The following is a 16,202-nucleotide window of genomic DNA, read 5'->3' on the forward strand; positions in this document are numbered from 1 at the left end:
AATTATTAAAAGGAGAGACCTGGGACTTTTTAAAATCACTAATAAAGCCCTCTACGATGATGTTTGGGCTGATTACTTACTTACTTAAATTCCATACATTGCCTATAACTTAAGATCTCTTGAATCACCAGTTGGCTATTCCGGCACTTTTCAGGACTCAGCAGTGAGATTATTCAATATGTTACCTGATAAGTTAAGGCAAGAGACTGACTACAACAAGTTCGTTAGGTTAGCGAAGAAGCTCAATGTTCTCCGAAGAATAAAGCGTATGACTGATTTTAATTATTATTATTTTTATTATCCTTTTTAACCCCGCTTTTTTTTAATTGTACATATTTTTTATCGAACCATTTTTCCTCCTTGTTTTGAATCTCGATTTTTTTGCCTTTTATGTGTATTATGTGACTTTCCTTTTAGCTTGCTGTACTTATTGTTATTGTATATATCATTTTAAATTTAAAACTGGCTTAATGTTTTGCAATAATACTTTAGTTAGGGCATTAGTAGGCGAAGAGCCACCTCGTGGAAGTACTACTAATAAAATCGTTGTTATTATTATTATTATTATTATTATTATTATTATTATTATTATTATTAGGTAGATTGGAGTTATAATTTGAGGACGTTACCTAACTAAATAAAAAAGCAAGAAGATTTCGCGTACTCAGGACTGTCAATCTTAATGTCGCCATCAGGATATGGACTGTAACTTATTGAAATATGTAATTCTGCTTCTTGGCATTTTCTTAAATAAACCATTTTTGGGACCTGAAATATCTAAAAAGGAACTACTGGAATAAATATCTTAGAAGATAAGGTTTTCAATCGATCCTTAAAAAAACAAATTAAATCTTGTATCAAGACGTTTCGCTGTCTTACAGACTGGTTTGGCTGAATGTTTTAATGATCAAGTCTTTGCATATTTCCCAGATTATAGACAAGGTATTCTATTAAGGGATTTAGTTATTGATTCCATGGCGTGACAGTGAAAGACAGCAATTGCCGGGATTACACTTACTGTAGGTGCAACATGGGCAAAGATGAATGCATTAAATAGTTGCCTAATTCCTTTTTCCCAAAATGTTGATCTCCTTTTCGTTGAAAACTCCTCAAACCCGAAAAAAATAATGCTGGCAAAACATGTGAGGCTGGCGATAAAAACAGTTCTTATAGTTTTCAGACGCACAACACTTTAGAAGAGTTCTAAAAAGATTAGTAAAATAACCGCAAATTGGTCATATTTTACTTTTTAACGGTAAAAGTTACTTTAAGCTTTTGCAAATCTCACTCGTTTCCCCTTGTTGGTGAGAGCTACCCTTTGCTCCATATTATATACACGCTTAAAGCCTCAGTTTTAGATTTGGAATCAGAGACTATCGGTTGTATTTATAACGGATAGATCGCTTTTATATTTCGATTTCTTAAAAAAAAGCAAATTGTCACATCACAGGTTAAACAGGTGTAAATAGAAAAAATAGTGCAAAACAACAATGAAAAATTAACAATACGAAAATATTAACCCTATCAACATAAATATTGTATAAGTTGTTAAAGATTTTGTCAAGATATCACCTTCAAAATAAATGAATACCCAAGGAGGAGCCCAACACACGACTAGGTAAGAGAATGACTTCTCTTATTATAGTTAATATCCTTCAACTCTGGATTTTAGTATTTACACTGAACTAAAGGCAGCTATCTTAGTTGAATTGCATTCACTTGTCAGGTCAATTCCTTTCTCTTTTTGTAACACCTAGTCAACGCTACTTCTTGTTTGATTCTATGTCAGCATTAAAGGACATACACAGCAGCTCAGTAAAGTTGACGCAAAAGAAAAAAGTCACTGTATTAGTTACTGACTCGCACTGAATCACGTACTCAGCAACTAATCGCAATAAAGTTCGTGAATCAAATTTGGAGAATATTTCTGACACATTTTGGATAACAATACTAGCTTATTACAACAGAAATAAATTGTTTTGTTTTGTATCCTAGGCCGAAGCCGAAGGTCTCGAAAACGTAAACGCTAAATCCTTTGAGAATCAGTACAGACCTAATTTGAAAACTTGGCTGGTGTAATTTGTACCCCCAGTGTTTTGTGTGAAATTTTCGCGACAATAAGTATAGGTAATAGCATGATTTGTAGTGATATTTGGCATAAATACCACCAGTGATATTTTAAAATTGTTATACGTAATTTCACGAGCCGTGAGGCAAGTGAAATTTAAGACAGTTTTGAAATATCATGAGTGGTATTTATGCCTAATATCACGTACAAATCATGCTATTAATTGTTTATATCACTACCCGTAGAAGGTTTGTAATTTTCACATGTAGGTATTTCAAATTACGCTGAAATACCACTTCTCTTAGACAATCAAATTGCAGAAATTTCTCATGTTGTAGTATAACTCGAACAAAGGTAATTCTTTTAAGCTTATAGCCAAGTGCTGTCGGCAGCTTAAATTTCTTTGTTCTGGGAATTTCCCTTGGGACTGAAAAACTACTGAAAACCTGACGTAAAGAACAACAACAACAACAACTTACATAAAAAAATATAGCCCATCAAAGGTTGCCAAGGAACATCATAACACACAACAAAACCTTCAACAGAGTGTTGACTAAACAATTTCGACTTTGATTAACGACGGGGTTTTAATTTATATCATTTATTATGTCTTGTTTTGTTATTCTTATTTATAGTATAGAAATTATTGCATTATGTGTAACATCGATCCTGGGGGTAATCTCGCCATATTGTTGGCAGGAGATTTTTTTGGCGGAACTTCTTATTGTCAGAAACAATCCCCCTATCTTGGCCAACGTCAAAATCTTGATTAGCTGATGGCGTGTTTTTCCTATGTAAACTATTTTACTTTGCTGCCAGGCGTCTATGGTTGACAAGTAAATATTAAGATGATACAAGAGTATGACAGCGAATACGTATCAGAGATTAAGCAATTCATTCGTGCTTAACAACTGAAAATATCACCTCAGCCTAAATATGCGTGATAATTTAAACACTTAAAGGATTTGGTATCTTTGAACTACCTTTAACCTGAAATTAAATTCAAACTTTCTTGGAAATTAAGTCAAGCCTTATTCTTGGCCCTGTTGGATCCTGTTGACTCACCACAAATGAGCCAGTACTGCTAAGTAGCCCAGGCGACGCTGGCTAGGTAAACTTTTTTTCTCCTCTTTCCCATATTAGTAACCCTTCGTGAAATACAAAGGCTCTTGTTATAAGAGCTGGCATTGGTCAGGCCTTCATTAACCGGGCACAATTCAATACTGACAGTCAATTCTTACTAACTGGGTGAGTTACAAAAGATTAATCTATATCTTCCTCGCCTATTAAGAGAGAAATCTTTTGACTGGACTACAATTCATCTGCCCGTACCCTCAGTTGCGGCGTGCCGCAGGGTAGCATATTGGGTCCTTTGCTATTTTTAATTTACATTAATGATCTTCCCAACTCCCTACGGGGCGCCGTACCAAGAATAGTTTGCCGATGAAACCAACCTTACGTTACCTGCTAAGACGTTAGCAGAGCTTAAGCCAGCTCTAACCCCTGAATTAACCTTAGCTGTTGGCTGAAAGCTAACAAGCTCAGTCTAAATGTTGCTAAAACAGAGCTAATGATTATTGGATCAAGACAAAGACTATCTGCCCAATGTGACGATGTAGAAATCAGAATTGATGACCAAATTATCAAGAGAGTCGATCATACCAAATCCTTGGGTCTTACCATAGATGCTCAACTCTCTTGGAGTAAACACATTGAAGAGATTTGCAAGAAAGTGTCTTCAGCTATAGGCGCCCTAAAACGTCTGCGGCCGTTTATATCCAAAGAAACTGCAATTCAAATTTATAACGCCTTAATTTTGCCTCATTTTGATTACTGCAGCCCCGTCTGGGACTGTTTGAGTGGTTACTTGAGTGATAAGCTCCAAAAATTACAGAACCGTGCAGCCAGAGTTATTACTAAATCACCCTTTGATGCGAGCTCAAGCCACCTTCTCTCCACCCTCAGCTGGGAGAGGCTTTCTCTTCGACGAAAGAAACAAAAAGGCCTAATAATGTATTAAACCATGAATGACCTTGCTCCGGAATATCTACAAAGTCTTTTCTCTCAGCGTCACTCTGCTTACAACTTAAGAAACTCTGAGGGAAAGCTGACCCTGTCCAAACCAAGCACCAATTATTTGAGAAGATATCAAGTTTTCGCGCGAAAGCTCACCTGGTATTTCATTAGTGTTTATATAATAATATAAACATATCCCGTTATTAATTCAGACAGCTTTCTTGACTTGTTTCAGCTGCTGGTTATATATCTCCGTGGATATCAGTGCATAGTTCACTACAGGTATGTTGTTTGACCTCGTCGCCATACCAGCTTTTCTGTTTCGAATAACTCATATTAGTAAAATCTAACTAGTGGTTTATTATCAATGCTGCGTTCTGATTGGTTGGGCTACTACTAGGGTATATGCTATAGCCTACTAGTAGCGAAAAGCGCGCGCTTTTTGGCGGCAATAAAGGATTTAAGTCTAGCTTTAACTAGCTAAAAATTTTTTATTCTCGACACTTTTGACCATCTAGTTGGATTTTACTAAAACAATTATTCCACTCGCCCTCATGGCCGCTGAGTCAATAGCCCATTCGGCCTTCGGCCTCATGGGCTATTGACTCAGACCCCATTGGGGCTCGAGGAATAATTGTTAAATACACTCTAACAATTTCAGCACTTAAGCACACACTACCAACTCCGGGGTATGGGGAGTACCTTGCGCATGCACTAAGCCATATCACCGGGCAGTCGCAGCTGTGGAGCAGCTGTTTCGTCCTCATTAGGACTCACCACTTACTTACGATCATAATTATATACACCCTGTTTGTTCCTCAATATTGCATAAAATTTTGTTCTCAAATGCTCCTAGAATAACTGAAAATTCCTAAGAGTATAGAACACAATTTCTTGCTCAAAGTATTTTTTTTTTGGGGGGGGGGGAGGAAGGGAGAGGGGGGAGGAATGTATTACTAGTCAATAGCCTGACCAGGGCAATTAGATCACGGGTGAATGTTAGCTGACCATTACTAAATTTCTACCAAAATGCGTGCAAGGGATAAACGAACAGCTACAGAAAACTTCAGGTGCTGTTTTTGAAATGTTGTAGTATTTCGAAACGATTTTGCCTTCAGTGAAAAGCCTTTATTTTATGGCTGGTGGCGCTGCTGGGGGTCTGTGACGTCACCAAACATGGTCGCCATCTTGTGATAATAATATTTTTTGCTCTTAGCATGTAAAATAACACACATAACTACTTTGCATCATTTTATCCACAAACTTTATTTTTATTCTAGAAAAAAGTTGAAAAAAACATGCATTTTCACCTAAACAAGGCTTAACCAGCTACTTACGACGCCATATCTCGTAACCATAGTAACGGACCATTACTAAACTTCTCTAACAATGCCTGTGAGGGATAAGCGAACAGCTACTGACAGAAAAATTCAGGTGCTGATGTTTTATCTTCTAGGAAAAAAAATCAGAGAAACCTTAGGGGGGTGGTCCCCCTCCTTGTGCGTCCGAGGTTTAAGACTACCAAAGTCCACCCCCATTTTGTTTTAAAAGTAATTAGATATGCGATACCGCAATAAGGATATTCTTCAGAGACAAAATTGTTAACGGAAGAGGACTTTTCTTTCCCTACTTAGGTACAATTTTAAAACAGGCAATATCTTTTAATGGTATGACGACTTAGGGAGTGATAAAATAATAAATACAGTCTAAACTCTCCTTACGGACACCTCTATAATACGGACGGCTTCTCTATTACGGACAGTTCGTTTGGTCCCAGGAAAGACAAAAATCCTACATTCCCTACCTCTATAATAAGGACACCTCTGTAAAGCGGACACTTGGTTTTGTCCCTTTGGTGTCCGTATTCAGGAGGTTTTTAACTAAAAAATAATCTTAAAAACTAACATTATAACTATCTCTGAAATTACTTGCACTCTATTGAAGAAAGGCCATTGATAATAACCTGTACACTTGTGACGCCTTATTGGATTTCTCGAAATTTTTTGACTGTTGACCCCGAAATTTTATTGGGAAAACTTGAAACGTTCTGAATAAGGGGAGTTCCTTTGAGATTGCTTCATAGTTATCTTACAGACAGGAAGCAGAATGTTGATTTGGTTAGATTATTCTTTTTACCACATACGGTAAAGTAACAGAACGAGCTAAACCTCTACTGAATTTACTATAATTTTATAGGGGATAATGTTTATCGTCTTTGTGTTTTAAAATTCATTTATTCGTGGCATAAAGTCCTGCTGCCTGAAGTATTTAATGAGATGTTTCAATATGCTAGTAATATACATGGATACGGCACAAGATATTTAATATGCAGCTAAACAGAATCTTTATAAGTTTGGAGTACGAACTAATGTAGGAAAACAATCAGTGTCTTTTATCGCTATTGATATCTGGAAAGACCTTCCTTCTTCAATAAAAGACTCAAACACTTTCACATTTCCCAAATTACTCAAATGCTATGTACTTTGTGAACAACAGAAATGAAATTCTTCATTAGCACGCCACGGAAAATTAAGAATTTTCGGGCTGAGGAGTGGCTGGGGATGGGTGGGTTTGTATGCTCTTTGTTTTTGTTTTCTGTTATTCAACTATTCAATTATTTATTAATTTACTTTACCAATTCATTTATCGATTCCATTATCTTCTTTTTCACCTGCATACATACCGACTTTAATTGGATGAGGAGCTAAATAGAAAACTTGACAGTTTATTTTGCTTCCAGACTAGCACATTTGATTTCTCTTATATTTTAACGTTATAGCACGAATTTCAGTTATGTAAAGTAAAAAAACAAAATTTAATGAAATAACACCATGAGCTAAATAAAGAATTGTCTTGTCTCTAAGATATTAAAGAGGAATCTTTTTGGAAAGGAGGACTAACTGATGAAGATTGGGGTTAATTCAATTTACACTTCTTATAAGTGCTTACCTCCCCTTTCACAAAGTTGAAAATCTCTCAGGCTTTCCTAAAACTGCGCTTTTAACAACACTGCAAGGGGACAAGGGGACCGCACTGCGCATGGCCAAAAAATAGGAAGTGTTCAGGGTTTTTTTGTCCGGGGTTGTGGGTCTGTCTGGTCTGGAGGGTGTCACCTTATAACAAGTTCTTCTGTAAACGTTCAAAGCGCACATGGACCTTCTTTTGCGGGTATAGTTTTTCACTTTCCGAGGAGTTCTTCTAATTTTTTTTGTCCAATTCAGACAATTCAGATTTTAAACTGAGAAATAAAATTAATTAACGTTTTTTTTTGTTTGTGTGTTTACTTCGCCGTTTACAGTGTTTTAAGCGGAAAAGAGGGACAGTAGACCCAAGCCCCCAATTGAACTGTTTCAATGGCACCACACTTAGAATCAGAGGTTTTTCTCCCCGCGCGCCGCGGGATGCATTGTTTATTTCATGGCAATACGTTATTCTGTTAGACAACATCTCAAACGAGAAATAGACTACGACAGTTTTCAGGGCAAAGTAATTGTAAATATCAGCAATTTTTAGTATGGGTAATGCCCTGGGTCATTTGAATAAAAACTAGCGACAGTCTTACGTTGCTGTAATTTCTGGAGTCAAAATTAAGAGTTTGACTTAGCTGGTTTGCCGTTACGTCTCCATACGTTCGACGTTAAGATTTATGCAACAGAAGGCCCCTGGCGATCAGAGATTCTTCAATCCGTTCTCTAAAACTTATCATTTTGGCAAATTTGCGTCAATACTCGATATATCCCCCATCAATTTAATTATACAAAGGACGCTAATGTTACGGGCGGATCTAGAAAATTTAAAAAGATGTGACCAGGATACTAACAAGCCATATGGACAGTAGTCATTCATTAGTTAAAGATGTCCTTTGAGGCCTCAGAAAACGGAGAATTTAACCGATAATTTTCATAATCTTATACAAAATTTCAGTTCGGGAAACCCGGGCGGCCTTCTCCACCACTTTCTAAGTCAACTCACTCTCAATGACTTTAACATAGACGAAATTGCCCCTACTATGCGTTTTAATAGATCTTATTCACCATTCCCGCCATCTTTGGACGCGCTCTGGGATCGATGGGATAAAGGCTGTGTCACTTGGTATTTTAGGCGACAAACAATTGATAAAGCTTGCCAATACGAGTAGTCGCGGTCGAGTTTGTTTATTCTATCAAAAAGAGACTACGAGTGCATAGTCATGCAAAACGTACATATCGAGTTTTAGCACGATTTACGTCATTACTGTTTGCCATGAGGACATTTACGGTCGCTACTGTACAAAAAAGTAACAATGAGCACTTCCACCCATATTTTGACATTATCGTCTTTAAGATGAAAAGGTCTTTATTTCCTGTTGTCTAGAATAAACAAACTCAACTGCGATTTCTTCCATTGGCAACTTTTCCCCCTTGTTTGCCCTCTGACAAACCACGTGACGTTGCTTTTATCCCGTCAATCGTGGAGCGCATTCAAAGATGGCGAAAATCGTGAATAAGGTCTATTGCATAAAACTTTAACATTGTAGAATTGAGAGCGTGTAAGAAAAGCCAATATAAGCATTAAAATTTAATTGAACTATGACTGTCCTGCTTTCGCTTTACGAAAAGTGCAGTGGGTTTCTTATACTTCCTTCCATTAATTCGTAGAAGTGTACCTTGATAGTCTTTAACTTCCTTTCTTTCTTTCTTCCTTTTTTTGTTGTTTGTTTCTTTTTTTTTTTTCAATCTTCATGGGATCGTTGCTGATTAGCAAAAATTTCTTTACTCAATGAAGTCTCGCCAACAGCTACACCTAGAACGAAAAACTCTTTTCCTTTCACGGCAACTGGTCCGTAAGGACGCGAAAGGATATCAATGAAACGGTTATTGAATTGGACAAGGCTACCTTTACTCAACTGGAAAACTCAGAACTAAACAGGAAAGCAGGTGTAGATTAATGTAAAAAAAGTTTGATTAAGAAACGACGCTTAATCAATTGCGCGTAATAACATGTAAAGATCTCGCTCTATAAATGCTTCAGGATTGTTCACCAGCAAGACAATATACATTTCCTTGATTACTGATTAGAACTTCTCTCCTTGCAAATGTGCGAAAACAATTAACTACACAACGGCTATCCGAATCAACTTTACGGCAATTTCTGCTGCGATAATGTGAATTTCGTCCTACTATGATCTACTGAGTTTGTAAAATTGCACAGTTATTAACAAAAGTGATTATTATCAACAGTTATTAACAAAAGTGAGCTATCTAGTTTTACTGCAGGTTTCTTTTTTTCTTGGGAAAACAATCAAAAGGAAAACGTGGAAATGGCCTGTCTACTAGAATTAGGAAGAGAGATATGTTTTTTTGTACAACTGTGAGCGTTATCATCTGCTATTCTTCTGATGAAAAGGGCTTCGTTTCCATTTTCAATTTCCTATTTTTATAACTTGAAAATTGATTGACGACAAACAATTATCTCGCGAGTCAAAACATTATGGCCATGTGCACAAGAATCCGGACAAAAAATATGCAATTTCAAAAGTGTCTGGATTCGCGTGAGCATGCCCTATGTTTTGATACAGGGCCATTTTTGTCTGCAAGTGTCATAACATATCAAAAAAGTGGCTTGTATAAATTTAAACAAAAAACCAACTAAAGTAAGCGGCAAGCGGGAGTCCTGTTTATGAGCTTGGCAATCGACCTGTTAATAATTTGTGGTATAATTAAAGAATTAACGAATTACCAAGCAACGCAATTTTGTTGTACAAGTCGTAACTCTCGTAAGTCATTATATTGCTAGAGCTAGCCTATAGTAAGAGCTTTGCCGGTAAGTACCATGTATTATGTGCTTATACCCCGATAAATCAGTTCAAATATCAGTTCAAGCTACCTTCATGTTGGGCAATCCCTCACTAAGGATAAGAATAACAACTGTTTCAGGCTTGCCTTCTTTCAAGGCTTAAAGAGATAGTGTTTGTTATGTGTCGATACTGGAAAGATGATAGACTCAATAGAGCTAAACTCTATACGCGATACATGGTAATAATAAGATGAAAATACTTCACCGAACTGCAATAATTAGCACCATAGCTAATTCTTATGAAAATCGTACGGAAGGTCAGAAAATGGTTTAACAATGAGGTCTCAGAATCATATTTATTAATAGCATTTTTTTGAAAAGCCATTATGCCATTTTCAATCGATGTTTGGCGTGATTAATATCTACAACGAATATAATCCCAAATAACGGATCTCTTATTAGGCCGAAAAATTACCTAGCGAAACTTGTGTGCGAATTATAAGCAATATAATTGGAAATTTCACTTGAAAGACAAAACCTGTCGACACCACGCTGTCCTGTGGGCAGCGGAATTAATTAAAGTATATTTGTAAAAAAGAATTAAAACTGCTCAAAAATTTATATTGAATCTGTTTGCAACAAGAATCAATAACTTCGGTGGCATGCAATATTAAACCGTCGTGAAATTATTTCCCCTGGAGATTCTTTGCTTAATATTACTTCACAACTACACAAATGCGTGCGTCGTCTGTGTTTCCAAGAGCTCTGCTGGTGATATTCAAAACAAATTAAAAGCGGTTGTAACAAGTGAAATACTAATAAGCGTAGCATGAGCTACGCGGTAGGAAGTTATTCGTTTCAGAGGAAAGGTTAATAAAAAAAGTACTATAAAATAAAATGTAAAAATTTTAGCTAAAGGGGATGCACCAATATGTACCAATACTTCCCCTCTCCACTCTTAGCACAATTACGGAGTCAGAAATAATTAAGTGAAAGCATAGATCACTTATGTAAAGAACTATCTTTATTTGAATAAGTAGTGGTTGTAGGAAGATCTTACGTGTATTCTTTAGTGACTTCTGCTTTCGATTCAACTTTCCATTCAGTACAACAAGAAATTTTATATTTTTAATAGCAAGCAAGTGTTTATAGGAAGATCAGTTTGCGGTTGCTAACTAGCTTCATTTTGACAACCGCTAACAATTTTTGTAAGTAAACGGGACAGAGTAAAATATACAATAAGTGCCCATGGCGCCCCACAAGGCTCTCTTTTTGTTAGCCTCCCCCGCAGACGTTCTTAGCGGTTCGTCACGCGTTCCTGCCCCAATAACGACGTTAGTGGGGCGGGAACGCGTGACGAACCCCTAAGAACGTCTGCGTGGAAGGCTACCTTTATGGCGCTACGTATTCTTACAATTTATGTATATGATTTTGCTGTTACTATCTATACACACGACGAAATGCGGAGCCATACATTTTTCTACCGAATGAACTTTAAAGGCACTTACCTGAACTCTTATAATAAAAAGACTTTTTGGTCGGACACTTTACCGTCAGATTCAAACAGTTGCGGTTATTTGGCGGGGATTCGACGAAAGGAAATGAAAGCGGGATACAGAACAATGCAAAATCAAAATCAAACCAGGCAAAGTAGTAACAGTAATAGGCTTCAGTACTTTAGTAATACTGTAAATACTAAAGTTCACCTGCAACTTTCGAAAGCCGGTGAACTGTGGTCAGAAACACTCAAGATTTTTACTGTACTCTGCTGTAAAAGCTGTTCTGAGTGAACTTTCATAAATTCAGCCATTAATAATTAGTCTATAATTCCCGTTGACTTCATGCGACGTTTTTCTCGACTAAAAACCAGAAAAACAAACCAGCAGTGGAAAAAGCACGAAAAGTTACAAACAAGATTACATAAAGCTTCACTTGTCGGTAAACAAATATCTAGATGCTGTACTAGTTTTTACGCACGAATCTACCTGTCAAAAGTTTGACCAACCTGTGGCTAAGTTGTTCCTGAAATGCGACTAAATGGTGACCTAACTAAAAGCAGAGACTTGAAAGTTTTGTCGTGAGTAATACATATTATGTATAATTATATAAGGAACCTCAAAATCTATGCAGAGAAAATCCATTAGCTGCCTAAAATTGGCAAGCTTTTCTCACGAAAAACGCAAGGTCAATGTCTGGGACTCTCCTCCCTTCCTTTAAAGACTCCCCCTTTCTCTCCTCCAAAGTCTGTACGGACGAGGAGGGCGGGCCTACGCTTACGTTATAACCAATTTTATTCTCCCCCCGGGGAAGGGGGGAAAGCTTTTTCCAATACATTCTCTCAAGTGAAATCCAAACGATGTTCTCACAACCTCTCAAAATCATTACGGTCGAGGATGGGACTGCTTCTCACTACAATATTTTGGTAATTCACAAGTTTATTGATTTTATGTGGCTTTCCAGGCATAGTTTGTATTTTGTTTTTTTCCTTTAAACAAATTTTCTGGGTAGAGTTTGGAACTTCGTGCAACATATAGCTGCGTATAGCTGATAAGAAACGCCGAAGAGTTAAGCTATCGAGAAGTGTTTTGCTGCAAACCTAAGGAAAGTTAAGGTCGCTGAAAAGTACAGATCTTTCAGCATTAGTTGTAATCTGTTTATTATATAGGATCGTTTTGAATTTTGAATTCAAGATGTTGAATGATCGTAATAAACGAAGTGTAATGTTAATTATCACTTTATGAAGTGTTAAATAAAGCTCTCTTGCATAGACTTATTTCGGATACATTCGACATTTTCTCCAGTAAATTTTTATCAGCATCATAACTTCTACAATCGTCTGATGTCCTCGCCCCGCAAAAACGATGTAACCTACAGTATCAACTCGAATAATAGTCAAGCACGCGCTACTATTGGTTGTGAATTTACACGTTGCAGTGACTGTCGCTTGCGTTTTGCAAGTTCAGAACCAAAGGACAAATACGATATCCGAGTGAAACAAGGAGGCATGGTGGTGTTTTTTCAATTATTGAATTATTTTCTCTGCCGGTTCGCTTCTCGCTCCTAAAATATTTCCTTTGGGAAAAATACTGCAATTATCCGCTTACCAGACCATGCAAGTATTGAGAACATCGTTTCTTGGTCCCAGACCTCGGCCCTTCCTCCCCCTGCTGAATTTTCCTATCCATTTGTTTCCCTCCATTTTGAAAGCAATAGGACTGCGACACGCACGTGGGAGTCCACGCGCTACAAAACTGCTACCATATGACTAAATCAAGGATTTATACGAACACAGACAAATTTGATTTGTGGCATTGTGGAGATGACTTTGAAAGATACAACCGTTTTTGCTTTTAATGCAGTAATGCTGATAATCTTTTCGGCAAAACGTTCACTTCATAAGGAATTTCGATAAGGGCAAATGAATTTATTACTCATCGTTTTTTTTCTCCAGTGTGGAATTTTCATAAAATTTCACTTTCGAAAGCTAATATATATATATAGTCTCATGTCGACACGTACTTAGACTGCGAGCAGTCTCTCTTTTTCTTCAGATTTAGTGAGAGCAATGCACGCGCGCGGGAGCAGCGAAGCCGCTAGACGCGCGAACGAGGGCTGCAGCCTCTCCCGTCTCGCGCTATCATGATGCGCTTGGCCATTTGCGTGTCTCGCGTTTTACTCGACAGACTACAGAAAAAAGAGAGACTGCTCGTAGTCTAACACGTACTTGGAAAGCCCAGCTCATTTCAAAGCATTCCTAGAGGAAAACAAAATCCAGCCGTTAAGCATTATACCTTTTAATGATTTTATAAAAGAAACATAGAATGGCTTCCTATTACATTGGCCTCTATATTGTGAGAAGATATTATGCAGAAAAGCAACAACAACAACAACAAAACAGAAACATTCTCAACTTCCTTTTTGTGTTCTGACGGTTTCGGCTGAGGCTGCCATTCGAAAGTTTTGACTATGATGTTGTTTGGCATAAACGGGCAGGAGTAACAAATTGGAAGATGAGATGTTTGCATAGCTCCGGTTATCGTTTGACTAAAGATAGTCACCTTGATATCGGTCGCGACGTCTCGACCTTTCATTACATTATTCATTTTAAGTTCATTACACGGCTACGTGAACCTTAAATTAGCTAGCCACAATGTCACAGCCTCCTGATAGGGCACTCAAAAAAAGCAGTCAAAAGATCGTGATCGAGACCAAACTAATATAATTCATCTAGACTTGCCCATGATAAACCGATAGTCGCTTCCCGCTAAACAAACTTTTAATTATCATTAGTGCACCCACTATTCAAAATTACGCTGTATTATATGTTTTGCTTCCTATTTTTCCCCGTCTGGTTTGGTTTGTCAGTTGAGTTTAAGCTGGGTATCCATCTTCACTTTCAAAGTTCAGCTATGGCATCATTTTCTCGCATAGTAGGGCGACAGGTTTGAAGCTGTGCTCATTGAAATAATTGCATAAGCGCCTGGCCTGGAGCACCAACATGGCCGCCGTTTCATTGAAGAACAACAATATGGCCGCCATGACGTCATGTGAAAACTCACCATTCGGAAATTATCCAATCCGTACTTTCGTTTGATTTACTCAGTTCCTACAATAATCAAGCGCACAATTTTCGTCAATTAACAATCCCGTTGTTGTTGAACCTTTTTTTCAAGGCAAATTTACTGAAGATGAACTTTAACTTGCTTATCGCACTGAAAAGTACCGGCAAAGTTAGATTCCAAGTGAGGTCTATTTTCCTTAATTTCCAACTCGTATCTCTTTGATAACGCCGTGTAGAGACTGGTTTGTCTTTTAAAAACCATAACAAAGATAAAATTACGATTTTGATCAGCTTCATTATTCTGCTTTTAGCCCTTGAATTTAATGTTTTCTTATTTTGTTTGGTCTTGCTAGTTAAGATATTATTGGTAATTTGTTTTTCTGGCCGGCTTTAATATTTATTATAACTAAGATTTTATGTAAAGCCTACGAGATAAATGCAGTTAATCGAAGTACCAACAGCATAAGACTGTTGATCATAGACTAAACTGATCCTTGACGTTAAGCAACTTTTATCAAGCACTGCATTGACAGAAAGGTAGGAGCCATAGTCGTTACCTACATGTATTTGGGTCTACTTTTACACCGGCAGGTGCCATCGTTGTTGCACGTGTATAAATAATTCTAAAAAAACGTAACGTCAGCAGTTCTTTCCAAGTTCATGGGAAATATATACTTAGTTATACCGAAGGATAACCAATTTGGTTTTTTCTTAGGATCAGGGTTTTTTTTTTTTGAATATTAAACAAATGAATAAATCATAGAAAGAAATGGGTCTTTTCTTCGGTAATTTGTGTTCCGGGGAACCCAATGGCCAATGTTTATGAAAGATTCAAAAGTTGCAGGCCATAATAGCTAAGTCATAAAATTATATTCTGACAAAAAGCTCGGTCTGGTTTTCCGGATAGAAACCCCGAAAAAAGTTTTATTTCCTGATTCTAACTTATTGCTGCAATCTCGAATGATTATCTCGCTGGATCAATTTTCGAGAAACTGGTGAGGAGGCAAGATCAAATATGAAACTAACATGTGAAAATGATTTAATGAAAAAACTTCACGGGTGTTAAATTGAAACTCTCATAATAATCAGTCATATCTAAAGTAAATTTGGTGATCACGTTTTTTCTGGAACATCAGATAGACTCAAATTTTCTGACGGTCAGGTAGGCTTATGAAAAGATTTCCTACTCCTCCACCTTGACTCGCACTGGTAAGGTAGGTATTCTTGTGGTCATTTTATGGAGAAACAATTAGAAATAATAGAATTCTGAAGAAAATTTTGGAAAGGATTCTGGTGCTTGGGTAGAAACAAGAGTTTAGGAAAAAGTCATTTTAAAATTCGTGTTTTAGTGAATTTGTTTAGGAAAATGTTTTCGTGCTTCGAGGGAGAAATAAGAATCGTGATTTTAAAATGATAAAAAAAATGAAAAACGTAGCAAAAAAGAACGTTCATGCAAATAGTATATAGTTTCGTTTATTAAACAATGTCTTCACAATCCATAAGTTCAATTAAGCGTGAAATGAGACTTCAAGCTTTTTCACATTAAAAAAAGGCTAAACCCGAACACAATGTTATTATCGTAGCAAAGGGCACGGCAAAATAAGAGTACAACTTTCAACATTATATTAGCATCAGGTAAACTGCTCATGCGCAATAAAGCAACGCTCGAAGACATACATAATACGTTTCGTAATTAATAATTACTAATCGACTCACAAGCAGGCGATCTCTTTAACTAGAGTAACATTTTTCCTTAGTTTTTTGTTACTTGTGTTTATCACG

The sequence above is a fragment of the Porites lutea genome, chromosome 1, assembly GCF_958299795.1.
Source record: "Porites lutea chromosome 1, jaPorLute2.1, whole genome shotgun sequence".
Taxonomy (NCBI): domain Eukaryota; kingdom Metazoa; phylum Cnidaria; class Anthozoa; order Scleractinia; family Poritidae; genus Porites; species Porites lutea.